This window comes from Macaca thibetana, chromosome 6 (assembly GCF_024542745.1).
Source record: "Macaca thibetana thibetana isolate TM-01 chromosome 6, ASM2454274v1, whole genome shotgun sequence".
NCBI lineage: Eukaryota > Metazoa > Chordata > Mammalia > Primates > Cercopithecidae > Macaca > Macaca thibetana.
In genome coordinates, this window is record NC_065583.1 from 33,183,951 (window position 1) to 33,198,944 (window position 14,994).

Sequence of the window (14,994 nt, forward strand, 5' to 3'; positions counted from 1 at the left end):
GAACAGTTTGTTCCCCTGTAGGCAGAAGGTGGATCAACCTTATTCAGCTATTGCAAGGGAAGAAAAGTAAGTTGCTGGTGAGCTGGGCCCATCTAGGTAAGTATAATAGTGGGACGGAAACTGATGGTCCTTATGTTCCACAAGTAACTAGGAGAAAACAATTGTGCTTCTTTTATAAGTTAGTTGTATTTTGAGCCTCACATGGTTCATTCATTCATTCAGCAAGTATTTTCTGAGGGCTTGCTCTAGGGCCAGACACTGTTAGGTACAAAAGAAGAATTGTGATGAGAAGTAGATAGGTTTCTATGGGCAGTTTGGTTGAGGAGTTGGGGGACAGAAATCAAACAACCATACTAATAGACCAGTTTTTCAAAAATAAACAGATGGGGGTAGATACATAGTTAAGTTTTGTCCAATAAAGGAATTAATGAATAAATGAATACATATAATACCCTCGATTTTTCCTTTTAAGCATTTCAATGGTTTAATAAACCAAACCTTCCTAAATATTTAAATAAAACTCATAACTCTATTAAACATACAAATATGGCAAATGACAACTTCTCAAACAGCCAGTAATCTTTAGTCTTAATAAAATTCTCATCTCTTCAACTTAATATTCTAAGTTTAAGCCAATACTTGATTAAAAATTTAAAATTTCAATCGTAAGACTCATCTAATTCCTTAACATGCTATAGTTTTTGAAAATATGACATTTTACATATTAATTATTCATATACTGTTTCTTAGTGCCAAATAATAATAATAGGTGTGGTTTGATCCTCATTTCTTTGCTTAAATTTGACCTTTTGGCATAGACATTTAATCATGTAAGAAAAGCTTCTATTTCCCATGTCTGGGGACCACAGTTGCATATTGATTGCGGGGAATGTTTGGCTGGCCTCCAGGATTCTCTTCTTCCCATTCCCAACCCCCGCCCACTCCCCCCCTTTTTTTTTAGCATGAGCTGTAAGGACATGAGACTGGAGTGGCTGCAGCTATTTTTCTTATCTGGTAGATAGAGTTTGTATGGGAGATGATGAAACCAGCATTTAATAAAATCCAGAGACAAGCAGAGGGCAGAGATGGAGACTGAGACTTCTGACAATACCTGAGTCCATGGATAAAGCTGTGCCTGAATTACGACCCACCCTGAATCCTCCTAATTGCATGAGTCTACACATTTCTTGCTTGACCTAAGCTGTTTCATTTAGATTTTCATCTCTCTTAACTGAAAGTATTCTGACATATTTCATAGGCCGTGTTAGCCATTGTCCTCCTCCATTATTCCAAATCTTCAGAAAACATTTGTTCCCCTAAATAGCCTTGAAAGTGCTTGAGGAGTGAAGTAAGATAGCAGGTGTGCAGTGGCTGTGGAGTCATCTGCACCAAAGTGGGGAGTGAGGCAGCAGCATCCAAAGATGAAATGAGATGCTGATGGAGAACTTTGCAAAATTAAAGATACAGAGCACATAGTTACCATAAGGACATAGAGGTCCTGGGATTCTCTGCAACTGGAAGGACACCAGTCTTCCTGTGGTTTGTGGAATGGAAGATCAAGTCATGTCATTTGGATATAAAAGTGTGGGCACCAGAAGGCTAAGATCTCTAGGTGACATTTTTATGCTTTCTACCAAGATAAAAAGTTTCTGCTCCTGACAATACCAAAACTTATTATAGCAAAAACAGGCGAAACAGTTTACTGCAGTAAGGACAGCAGTATAGCAAGGGATTGAGCTTGAGGCAGGCCTGAGAACAATCTTAGACTCAAAGATAGTATATAGAAAGTATAGTGTTGAAGCATCTGTTGTTTGCTTGACCTGCATTTATTTCTCCTCTGGCAATAGTTCTTCAATATTCCTTTGGGGAACAATTCTTTATCCCCTTCTAGTTCATACAGTAATACCAACTTATCTCTGGCTCCTGTAGGACCTTATAATTTGCTCCATTTCAATGAGAGTTAAGCATGCTTGTAGCTATGACTGGTTCAAGAATTTTTATTCCAACTAGTGTAATAAGACTCAAACCTTTCGTTAGAAGACTTCTTAGAAAAGGAAGGCGCTGTTCTACTGACGACATTATAACTGTAAGCTGCCAGGGTCTACCACTACGGATAGAGGTGGCGTGGGGTGGGGAAAGTCTGCCTGAGAATAAAAACCACACTAGAGAAAGTAGGGATGGATCCAAGAACTTGAGAAAGAAATTTCCAGCAGAAGTTTTGGAGACCCTGAATCCAGCTGTTACTAAATTCAGATTCACCTGGAGTTTTCAGGCAGAAGAGCCATAATATCTCCCATTCCCCTATTCCCCCATCCCCTGCTTTTTTTTTTCTTGTAAAATCTGGGGAGCCTGATCCTTACTGGAGGTGGTAGGTAGTAGGCAAAGGATGTTACTCTTCCAAAGTTCAATGAACTACATATGGTTTGCCCACTAGAGGGTGTAGCTCACTTTGCATTAGGAGCAAGGAATGTTCAGAGTCGTAATGCTGGGAGGCATTTACTGTCAAAGAGATCTGTTGAAATGTTGCAAGGTCTCAGCCATAGGGTTCACATTCCTGAAAGGGGCCCTGTCTCAGAAGGACTTGGAGAGTGGTCAGATGACCAAGGCATGACTACAGGCGTAGAAAATAGAGTAGGATGAAGGACTTCATCTTAAGAACCATGAAGCTATTTTTTGTCTTAAAAAGAAAAAGCCATAAAAAAGAATGAGACCTTGACATTTGCAACAGCATGAGTGGAACTGGAGGTCATTATGTTAAGTGAAATACACCAGGCACAAAAAGACAAATTATGCATGTTCTCACTCATTTGTGGTAGCTAAAAATTAAAACAATTGAAGTCATGGAGTTAGAGTGGAATGATGTTTACCAGAGGTAGTGGGGGTAGGGAAGGGGGGGATGGTTAATGGGTACAAAAATATAATTAGATAGCATGAGTAAGCTCTAGTATTGATAGCATAGCAGAGTGACTACAGTCGACAATAATTCATTGTACATCTAAAAATAACTACATAATTGGGTTGTTTGTAACACAAAGAAAGGATAAATGCTTGAGATGATGGATATCCCATTTACCCCGATGTTATTATTATGCATTGTATGCCTGTATCAAAATGTCTAATGTACCTCATAAATACATATACTCACTATGTACCCACAAAAAGTAGAACTTTTTTAAAAAGGTTATGTGCAGGAATAGCAAATAGGTTTTATATTCCATGTCAAATCTGATGACAAGGCATGCCTGGATTACTATGTTGATAAAGATTTTGAGGCCACATCCAGCTCAGTGGCATGTACTATTTGATTACTGATATCTGATGTGGGCATGGGGAGAAGCAGGATGGTTAGATGTGATAGACATGTGACATCTATGGTGAGATGTTTCTCAATAGGAGCACTATCAGCATCCTGGATGGGTTAGTTTTTCCCTATGCAGGACAGTCATTGTGACAAGTAAAAATTAAGTCCCCACATACTTTAAATACCCTTTTTGGGAATGGTACTGCTCTATTAGAAAATCATTAGGTTAAGCCAAGAGTGACTTGATTGGTTTAGATTTGCCTGAGGATTTAACTAGAGCTTCTTAAATTCTTCAAGACTAAAAAATGAGGATTTTTTTTTTTTTTCTGGATCCTGAGACCAGACTGAGCTTGCTATCTGTAGGGAATAGGGACTGAGAATGGGGAGGGGAATGAAGAGTTTCTATTGAAGGGAAGAAGATACTTATGGTGACAGGAAGCCAGGTAGAACCTGACAGTAGGTGATTAATATGTCATCCCTGGTTAAGAAAAGCATAGGGGGAACCTCAGCTATGGGAAAAGGAGGTATCTTGTTAAACATCAGAGTCATTTGGAGTGCCCTCATCCTACCATTTTCATTATTGTTGGGTGTTTCTTTTGCCAGGATGTTGTCTTTATATAACAGTTCTCAGGGAGTTGCCCTCTACTCTGTACCTTTGAATCCTCTGAATAAGATCAGCCACCATTAAGTTATTTTTGGAACGAGATAACATATGACTCAATGAATAAATACATACATGAATAAAATATTTCCTACTCCTTAATTTAAGAGTTCATGACCATCTGTTTTCATTTTCTTCATGCCCCTGTGAATTCCTGTGGAGAAGGGAGGAAAGGGGCAACAGAAATGATATTATTGCTGCCTTCAAGTTTTGCCTTTGTCATACTCTTCCAGCCAAAGACCACCAGGAACACACCTATAGTTGAACAAATTGGGCTTATGATTCATTGCAGCTTATAAGAACACACACCCCTGGGAGCCATAAGGCATGTCAGTAAGAGGGTATTAGAAAGGTCTTATTGTAGGATTTGAGATGTTAGGTTAATTCGGCAAAAGATTTAAGGAAAAGAGGCTTTGCTTTGGTTTGAATGCCCTGAGAAAGTGGGAGTAATTATTTAGAAGGAAGGAAGAGTAGCTTAAGGCTAAAGTTGTAATTGGTGAAGAAGCAGCAGTCACATTAGTCTAGATAAGTCGATATTTGGTATTTTGTGACTTTGATAATGTTCATGTTTTGCCTGTGTTTAGACATGATTTTTAAGTGGTATTATCTTAGTCTTGATTTCTCATAGTCACAGAGTAGCTTTGTCAGATGTAAACATTCTGTGAAATTGTTTATCTCAAATGGAGAACATGAAGGCCCAGATGTAAGTAGGAGGCCAACCTGTTACAATGCTAAGGCAAGCTTCTGCATGCCATGGGTTGTTTTACTCCTTTTCACATTTTGTCATATTGTTTAATAATCTTTTGTTTTATTGCTCCCTCACTGGACTGTAAAGTGCATGAGTGCACAAACCTGTTTTGATGACCACTGAAGACTAAGTCTAGCCAAGTCTCCCAATCTCATATGTACTTAAAGAGTATTTACTGAGTAAATGACAGAATTGTCCAATTAGCTGATTAGACTGTGAATTGCCCAATGTCAGGGGTTACTTCCTATTCAACTCTGTATTTCTGGAACCAAACAGTTCTGATATATGTAATTAAATATATCTCAAGTCAAAGAGGAACTCTCTGTAAAATAAGATTTATTGCTTTTCTTTGAAAAATAAGGTAATATAATGAATTCTACTTTATGAATGAGAGATGATGCTTGATTCAAATGGTTTCATTCATGAAAAACAGAAAAATCACTTCATATTCAAGATGCAGGGGCCTTTCTGCATTTTCCATGGTATTGAATGTTGAGAGTAAGATTGAAAGCTCTAAGAGAAATTGATATAAATATTTAGAAACCATTAATATGAAATATAATCTTTCTTGTCCAGCCTAGTTGCATATTATAATCTCTATATTATACAATAATTTTTTGAAAGGGGAGAGAATGAGCTCAAGAGGCGGAGGTTGCAGTGAGCCAAGATCACGCCAGTGAACTCCAGCCTGAGTAACAGAGTGAGGATAGATAGATAGATAGATAGATAGATAGATAGATAGATAGATAGATAGCTAAATGGAGAGAGAACTTGATTTGTAAACTCCTGGCTTACAAATAGCCCATAGCTACAAAGATTTGCCTCTCCCCTCATTATGCACTTTCACCCTGGAGACGCTTCTGATTTGTAATCATGGCAAAACATTATTAGAGCTTTTAACAAATGTGTAAACCTGTATGTTAAAAAGTAGAGGATGAGGAAATCAATGAATTGATAAGGTACCTTGGGAAAATCTTTTCTCTTCTCTGAATCGGAACTACCTTGTTGATAAAATGACTATAATGATGGTTACCTACTGAGATAAGCTCTTTTGAGCCTATCTGGATATAGGCTTTTGAGCCTATTTGGATATGCTGTATGAACTTCAAGAATACTTATTATTGAGACAAAGACCATAATACAGGAAGCATACTCATTATTGAGGCAAAGACCATAATGGTTAAGAACAGGATAAACTCAGGAGTGTGGAAAACAAAAATGAAAAATATCTGTCTTCTTCAGCAGAAATGTAGTAACAATACCAATCAAAATACTAAATTTTATACTAAGTTATAGTCAGTGAAATTTTGCGTGCATATTTCATGCAAAAGTGGCCTATTTTTTTTTTAAACATGGTCTCACTGTCAGCTGGAGTGCAATGGCGCAATCTCGGCCCACTGCAACCTCTGCCTCTCAGGTTCAAGCAATTCTCCTGCCCCAGCCTCCCAAGTAGCTGGGATTACAGGCACCTGCCACCACACCTGGCTATTTTTTTTTTTTTTTGTATTTTTATTAGAGACGGGGTTCCATCCTGTTGGCCAGGCTGATCTCGAACTCCTGGCCTCAAGTGATCCTCTCAAAAAGTGGCCCATTTAAAGAAATTTTAACAATAGCCCCATAGGAACTACTGTGAAGTGGTAAGGAATATTATTTATCTTCCATAAGTGCTTCCTATTTGACATTAGGCAAGGCAGTCAACTTTGGAGTACTTGTTTTGAATACTGAATGAGATAATTTATATATGGTGCCAAGGACAGTGCTTGGTATGTAATAAGCACTAAATTGAAATCAGGCCTATTTATAGGTTTTCAAAAGATCCCTCATTATTTATTCTCTTAAATATTTTATGTTTCTGAGTATATACAATAAATACTTTTTTTTAAAGTTTAATCATACTATATGCATCATTTGATATATTTTGCAAACTTAATGTTAGGTCATGATTATTTTTTGAAAAGTTAATAGGTGATGTCTAGTGAGGTTTTTAAAAAAATCATATAGAGCTAAAAAAGGATGAGCCTGTAGGCAAAAAGCCAGAGAGCTTTGGTGTACTAAAGTGGATCAACCTTTGACTTCTCCAATGCAGAAACACAGTACCAGGTAGAACCCGAGCTGGGGCTTGAAGGATGGAGGGAGGCACATGTACAGTTAGTGTAAAGATATGCTTGTCACCCTCACTTTATTATGAACATGACCTGGCCACACGTTTGGAATGCCTTGATAAACTTAGAAGAAAGCAACTTCAGGCTAACAGAGATAAGTATAAAAGTGGAGGAGCCAGATTATTCTTATGCATAAACTCCCTCTGAAATAGTGGGCATGGGAAGCAAAATAGATTTCTCAACTGACCTGGAATAAGAAGAAGCTGAGCAGTAGGGTGGAGGTGTAGTAAACATCAGAGAATCATGGATAAGGATATTTAAGTGGCAGCACAACAATGGAAAAAGAAGATCTTATGTGAGAAAACTGTACTTCCCTCAAGTTCCACTATTGTGTCTGGAGATGCTAAGAACTAGTTGGAAAATGGAAACTTTGGAAAATATTGGCTTTCATGCAAATAAAGTTAGCGGGCATTAGAACATTGATATTTGTAGCATTACCATAGACAGTGACACAATTTCATTTACTAACTCTTTTCCAGAAAGTATTAATTATAGATGCACTATAATTATGGATTATATTATTAGAAACTAATTATATATTATTAGATTTTTTTTTTTGTATTTTATCCTTAGAACTATTGTGCAGAACATATCTATACATTATTCTTTGGCAATACCTTTAATACTTTTTGAGGATAGTACCCAGAATAGCTAAACAATCTGCAAATGAGCAAAGTTGAAGAATGCATACTTCTTGACTTCAAAGCTTACTATGAAAATCTAAATAATCAAGAGAGTGTGGTATTGGCACAAAGATAGACATATAGACCAACAGAACAAAATTGAAAGTTCAAAAATAAATCCTTATATTTATGGTCAGTTGATTTTCAGTGAGGGTTATAAAACAATTAAATGAGTAAAGATAAATATTTTCAACAAACAGTGCTGGGATAACTGTGTATCTACATACCAAACAATACAGCTGAATTCCCTGCCTCACACCATATACAAATCTAACTCAATATGAGTCAAAGACCTGAATGTAACAGTTAAAATTTAAAACGTTTAGAAGAAAACAGAGATCTTTGTGATCTTGGATTAAGCAATGTTTTCTTAGATATGACGCCAAAAACACAAGCAGCAATAGATAAATTGTACTTTATGAAATTAAAATCTCCTGCACTTCAAAGGACACTATTAATAAAGTGAAAAGAAAACCCACATAATGAGAGAAAATATCTGTAAATCAACATCCATTAAGGAGCTAGTATCCAGAATATATAAAAATCTCTTACAGCTCAACAATAAAAAGGTAAATAATCTGAGTAAAAAGTGAGCAAAGGATTTGAATAGACATTTCTTAAAAGAAGATACACAAATGGCTAATAAGCCTATGAAAATATATATAACATTAAATCTTTTGGGAAATGAAAATCATAACCATGGTTTTCATGATTATGATACCACCTCACACCTATTAGGATGGTTATCATTAAAAAGATGAGCAATAACACGTGTTGGTAAAGATGTGGAGAAATTAGAACTCTCATACTTTTACTGGGATTGTAAAATTCTGCAGCTGATTGAAAAACAGTTTGGTTGTTCCTCAGTTAAAGTTATCATATGCCTCAGCAATTTAACTCATAGGTTTATACCCAAGATAAATAAAAGCATATGTTCACACAAAACCTAGTAAATGAATGTTCATAGCAACTTTATTCATGCTAGCCCAAAGTGGAAGCAACCCCATGTCCATTAATGGATGAATGGATAAATGAAATGTGATATATCTATACAATGAAATATTCAGCCATAAAAAGGCACAAATAACTCATGCATCCTACAACATGGATGAATTTTGAAAATCTATACCAAGTGAAGGAAGACAAAAAAGGCCACATGTTATATTATTCCATTTATATGAATTGTCCATAATAGGCAAATCTATAAAGACAAAAAGTAGACTAGTGATTTCCAGGTACTGGGGTGGGGGAGATGACAGAGGGGTAGAGATTTCTTTTTAATGAAAATTTTTCTGAAATTAAACAGCAGTGATAGTTGTACAACTCTCTTGTATATATTAAGGACCACTGAGTTGTATAGTTTAAGAGAGTACATTTATTATTTATCCTATTAAAATTTAAATCCTAAGAATACATTTTTAGCACTGAGAAGTTATTTTTTATTTCCCTGAATCCTTGGGATTGCAGAGAAGGGTAAGACAGTAGATTTGGAGAAAGGATGAAATGTGGTTAGCTAATAATACATTTGGGAGAAGTAGCAGCAATCATCCATGCAGTTTCTATTCCCTCTATGGAATCGCTATGTATGCCATAGAATTATGACCACAACATGAAGGCCTATCAGATGAGGTTTTGATATCATTTGGAAGACACTGCTATACTGGCTAAAGCTGACTATGGTATAGGTTATGTGATCTGAGTGAGTTGGGAAATGTGGAAAGAGCACTAGGGGCTGAGTACAAACGTGTGTTTATGATAGAGTGATCAACCATTCTGGTTTGTCTGTGACTGTCTTATTTTAGTATGCAAAGTCTCATGTCCCAGGAAAACCCTTAGTCCAGGGAAAACTGAAATTGTTGGTCCCCTAGTTAGTAGCAATAAAGGTCACTCATCTGTTATTTACTAAGGGCTTGCTATGTGACCGGGATTATGCTAAGCTCTCTTGATGCATTATCTTTTTCAATCCTCATAGCCAGCTTCTGAGATAATGACTGAGGTTATGTTTTCTGCCCTAAGTCACATAAGTTTAAGCAGAAGAGCTGAGGTCCCAATCTAGTTCTATAGGATCAGAATCTTCATTCTTAAACACACATTCCATTCAGAGAGTTTGAGCCAAAATAAGTAGTGAATTTTTCTTAAAAAAATTACCTCTAAAGGGTGATTTAGGTTTGCAAATGTGTTTTATATCCACTATCGCATTCATTCTGCCCAAGAACCCTTTGAGTTATTCATTCATTCAAAATGTACTTATTAAGGTCTTACTTGGTGCAGATACTGTGTTAAGTGCTAGGAATTAATCAGAAACCTGCCTTTTGACTTCATGGAGCTTATGTTGGGTGATAGACCAAAAATAAAGAAACAAAATTAAAATATATGGTCATTATGACAAGTATTACAAAGGAAATATGAATAGATTAACATAAAAATATCAGAAGTGAATATATTTTAGATAGAATGGTCAGGAAATCCATCTGTGGGAAGATATATTTAGACTGAAACCCAAATAATGAAGAAGAATTAGTCCTGTGAAGAGCATGGGAAAACATTGTTGTAGGAGGAGAGAGATTGCCCAAACTTTCTGAAGCAGGAAAGAGCTTTGTAGGTTTGAAAATATCGAAAAAGAAGAGTTAATGTGGATGGAACATATGTAGCAAGTGAAGCACTAAATATCATTCCAGATTTATAGATGAGAACTTGAGGTTTGGAAGCGTTATGAGACTTCCAAATATCACTCAAACACAGGAACAGGATTCAACCCAAGGGCTTCTGACCTCGAGTGCTGAAACCTATTACTTTAGTCTTATCTTGAAAAAAGTAATGTTTCTTAACAGCTATGATTTACATTTTAGGAAAAGAACTTTTTTTTTTCATGGAATCCCGTATTGAAATTATTGTTTAAAATAGATAAAGGGAGGCTTCTAAAGTGGGAGATGAAATTTGAAGTCCCATTTATTTACTCCCTGTCCCCCTATTCCCTCAGGGTCGGACAGTGGAACTGAGATTTCAATGACTTTCTTTTTTTTCTTTTTAGTTTACAAAATCACATTTTGAGGAATTCACAAACATTTTGCAAAACAGTAAATAGTTGATTGCAGTCAGTTACATATTAAATTCTCAAAAGAGGGTTCTGTTTTCGGTTTCATGTTTTCATTTACATATTAACGAAACAGTACACTCAGGAATTAGGATAAATAATGTTATTAGAAGCACATAATGGGCTGACTCTTATGGAGCATATGTGTTTCTGTTGTGTAAACTTCTTTTGATAATGACTGCACTGAAGGACCTAAAACAAAACTCACAAGTCAAACTTTGTATCCTGCAATTATCTCTTAATGGCTTCTAATGTAAGTGTTCTGGTGTTCTACTTTATGTAGAGAGGAGATAATGATAAATTATCTTTCAAACCTCAAACATCAAAACCATATTTTCTTAAATTCAGCAGCCAGAGCCTTTGAGGTTGCTGGAGTTTCTATCTTGCGGGGCAACCTAGTCTGTACAGCCAGATCCTTGGTTGTGTAATGCATATCTGTAATTTATTAGAAAAATAAAAAGAAACCATTCTGAGAAATGAGAAAAATGACTATAACTACTGTCTGGGAATTACTGTAAGCACTGTCCAGGTTCCTCTGGAATCATTTTGGTTCATCAAATTCCCCCTTTTAATTGTGGTGCCTGGAAAAGGATGCGTTTTGTGGTCCCACTCTAGCATCGAGTGTACTTTAGTCCTCTGGGGATTAGGATTCTGGAATAATAAGAAGCTAGCAGGTTTATGTTTTACTAAATCTTCCCATTTTATTTTCCTTTGTTTCAGTATCACCAGAGTTGGAGGACCTTGAATATTAAAATGATTTTTCTATGGATGGGAGGAGGCTTGGAAAGTTTGTAATTATTATATAACGAGATTAGGAATGAGCTGCCACAGTCTCCTACTCCAGTGATTCAGATTACAGTGTGTCCGTTTATCCAGTATAGCAGGCTATAAGACTTCACTGCCTCTCATCACAGCAGTGTTTCCTGAACTTCAGTAACTTGGTTTGTGATTCCTTTCAAATTCATGTGTCATTTTTCTTTACAAATATTTTGCTTTAAATTGGCTCACTTTTTAAATTTACCTACCAATCTTAGATTTGTCCTAAATGTGAATGTCCATGATATCTTGGGTTTGAAGTTGTAAATGTATTTTTTCTAACAGATGAAAGAACAGCTGTAATTATTGAAATGAAAGTGATTCATTGGCATATTAACTAAAATTATTATTAATGCTATCAGAAGGTACTCAACTCACTCTTTGGAGAAACAGTGTATGTCTCTTATCTCCTCTTTCAGTGATTTAACCTACATGATATAGACTTGGAAAGATTTTACCAAAGACTAGATGCTTTACTGGGCTTTTAAGAGATGCAAATGACCTTTAAAATTGAATATGTATATGGAAAGAAGGATGTTTAATTAGAGGGAGTTGTATGCACCAAGACACAAAACTAGAATAGCATGAACTCCAAAATAGTTTAACTATTAAGGAAGTTATACTTTTAGGTAGAAAGAGGCTGGATTAAGTTGGGGGGTATTGTAAAACATGCAAAAAATGTATCCTGAGAATACTTAGAGTCATTGTTTTAAATAAGAAGAAGTCTCAATCAGATTTGCATTTTAGAAAGTCCATTCTCAAGGTTATAGAGATTAGAGCAGGGGTTAGCAAACTATTTCTGTTAAGAGCCAGGTAGTAAATGTTTTATAATTTTTAGGTCATTTGGCCTCTATGGCAACAACCCAACTCTGTACCAGCTTGAAAATGGCCATAGATAATATATAAACAAAGTGTGCCCGTGTTCCAAGAAAACTCTATTTTCAAAAACAGGTGGCTATAATTTGCCAACTCCTGAATCAGACTAAATGCAAGGAAACCACCAGATGGTATCTAGAAGCACTAGATTCATATCACAACAATATGGGCAAGTAACGAGGAGGACTTAACCTAGGCAAAAGTATTGAAGTTAGAAAGAGGAAATAAAATACATTAAAAAACAAAAATTAGGAGCTTGAATTGCCAGTGGTATCTAAGGGAATGCAGGAGCAGTAAGAGTCAGAGATGAGTCCTGATTTTCTCAGGACCTGTTTTGACAGAGGTATTTAAATTGAACCATATGAAATTGTCATTATGTAGACTCAAAACAGTCAGATATTGGCAGTTTTATATGTTCAACCTTATAGAAATTCTGTAAGACTAAGATTAGAAAAATTATTCTTAGGCAGAAAGTGGAAAACTTACCTTAAAAGGACTGTCACCAAAAATATCTGAAATAAAAATGCCTAGAATAAAATATTAAATAAAATAATGCAGTGTTGAAATGTGTATAGCTAGCTAGCCCATTAAGTAATCACAGATAAATTAATAACCATGAAAGTCATGAAAAAATAAGTGGCTTCTTCACACAAACGGTTTATCTGGCCATGTCTTCTGGTTCCCAAACACTATTTCCTTCTTCTTCTTAATGTCCTACTGGGACATCTAATGTCTTACCTGGGAATTCAAACTTATCCTGTTCCTAGGTTTAATGTTGACCTTAGGCGGGGGATATTTAAACTCAAGCATCATCCTCTGAGGCTCAGCAGTACCATCCATTGCTGAGCTGTTCAAACATCATGTAGTCTTATCTTAGAGAAAGGTTTCATTCTTCATAGTCATCTTGGTCATTTACTGACAGAAATCTTAGATACCTGCGTTTGTTTTCAGATTATTGCATCTCGAATGTACCCTTTTTCTAAATTCAACCGGCATACAAGGAAGCCTCTTTTGCTGGGGACCTCTGTGTCAAATCCATTTACCCAAACTATTGACATTGTATTTCACCTTCATATTTTATGTTTTACTTGAGAGCCTTGACTTCTTTCAGCTACTGCAGCTGAGCTTTCTCCTTGCCTCCTCATTCTACCTGCACCATTCAGCTAGCAGATTCAGTCTTACATGGGCTTACCTTATTGTTGCCATTTTGTTGGAGTTAATTAGAAAAAGTTGAGTCCTCTCTTGGAATTTGATAACATCTAGTGGTGTCCTAATAGTACGCCCTGTAAAAAACTGACACTGCTTTGCATAGAATGCATTTCTGTGTACAGGCTAACATAACAAAATACCAGTGTGTGTGAAGAGTATGATGGGAAATAATTAGGAAAAAGAGGGAGCAGAGCCAAAATTGATTATGAATTCAGAAGTCCAAATTATTAGTCAGATATTGAGTACAACTTTCATAGATCATTCCTTAAAATATTTAAATTCTGAAGCTATCTTTGGCAGAATTCTTGGAATATTAAAAACTGGATTAAACCACTGATAGTTACTCTATTTAAGATAGATACTTTTTCATCTCTGAGGAAAGTCTCAAAGTTTCAAAAATTACAACATCTAGAAAGAAGTTATTGTGAGCTTGTTACTTCCCCTGGAATATCAAATGTTTATTCTTTCCCCAAGTTTCTTTAACAAATGCTTACATGAAAAATAGCCAGTAGCCGAGATAACCAGGAAGAATGTTTACCTCTTTTCCATAAGGAACAAAGTGATTCATCCACCTGAGTATTTTCAGTCCAGAGTTTTCTAGCAAATTCCTAAAGGCTGAGTTCTCTTGCTGAATCAAAGACTATGGTTCTATTGTGAGAACCTCAGACCCCATTATGAAGTCACTTGGCAAGTGATCTATTTACATGTGGCACTTAGGGCAAAGTCACCAGTTGACTTAGTCTGCTCTGTGTTGCTATAACTGAATACCTGAGGTTGGGTTTATAAGTTTATAAAGAAAGAGGTTTATTTAGCTGGCAGTTCTACAGGTTGGCAAGTTTAAGAGGCATGTGCTGGCATCTGCTCGACTGCTGGTGAGAACCTCAGTCTGTTCACTCATGGTGGAAAATGGAAGGAGAGTGAACTTGTGCAAAGGGATTACATGTTGAAGGAGAGAGCAAATGAGAGAAGTTGAGGAAGTCAGACTTCTAAATAACTAGCTTGAGGGAACTAATCCATTCCCAGGATATCTAGAATTCATCCATTCCTGAGGGAGGGCATTCATCTATTAATAAGGTATCCGCTCTAATGACCCAAACATTTCCCATTAGGCCATACCTCCCAATACCACCACAAAGGGGGTCAAATTTGAACATGAATTTTGGTGGGAACAAATCACATCAATACCATAGCATCAGGACATCAAAGACCAAGAAGGCTTCCAGGGGAAAATATTTCATCCTTAACAGGCTGTAGAGCTGTGGTATGACAGCATGATTTAACATTGTTTTGTTTGATGGTTTATTATTCAGTTCCATGGAAGTGCATTCTGCTTTTTCTTGCAAGAAACAAATGTGAAAAAGATTAACTTAGTATGAGTAATTCTGGGGAAGGTTTTCAAAATTTACATGTTTGCCTTCTAATTCTGCTCTAACAATCTCAAGAT

At 36.2% G+C, this 14,994-nt stretch overlaps 1 protein-coding gene across 1 annotated transcript in view; it reads right to left on the minus strand.

The window, feature by feature from the left end:
• Window positions 1-14,148, minus strand: part of FBXO38 (F-box protein 38) — a 79,070-nt gene extending 64,922 nt beyond the window's left edge. The window contains exon 1 of the mRNA XM_050793975.1: window positions 14,045-14,148. The gene's annotated coding sequence lies outside the window, so the exon portion shown is untranslated. The remainder of the gene's footprint in view (window positions 1-14,044) is intronic.
• Window positions 14,149-14,994: the final 846 nt, after the last annotated feature.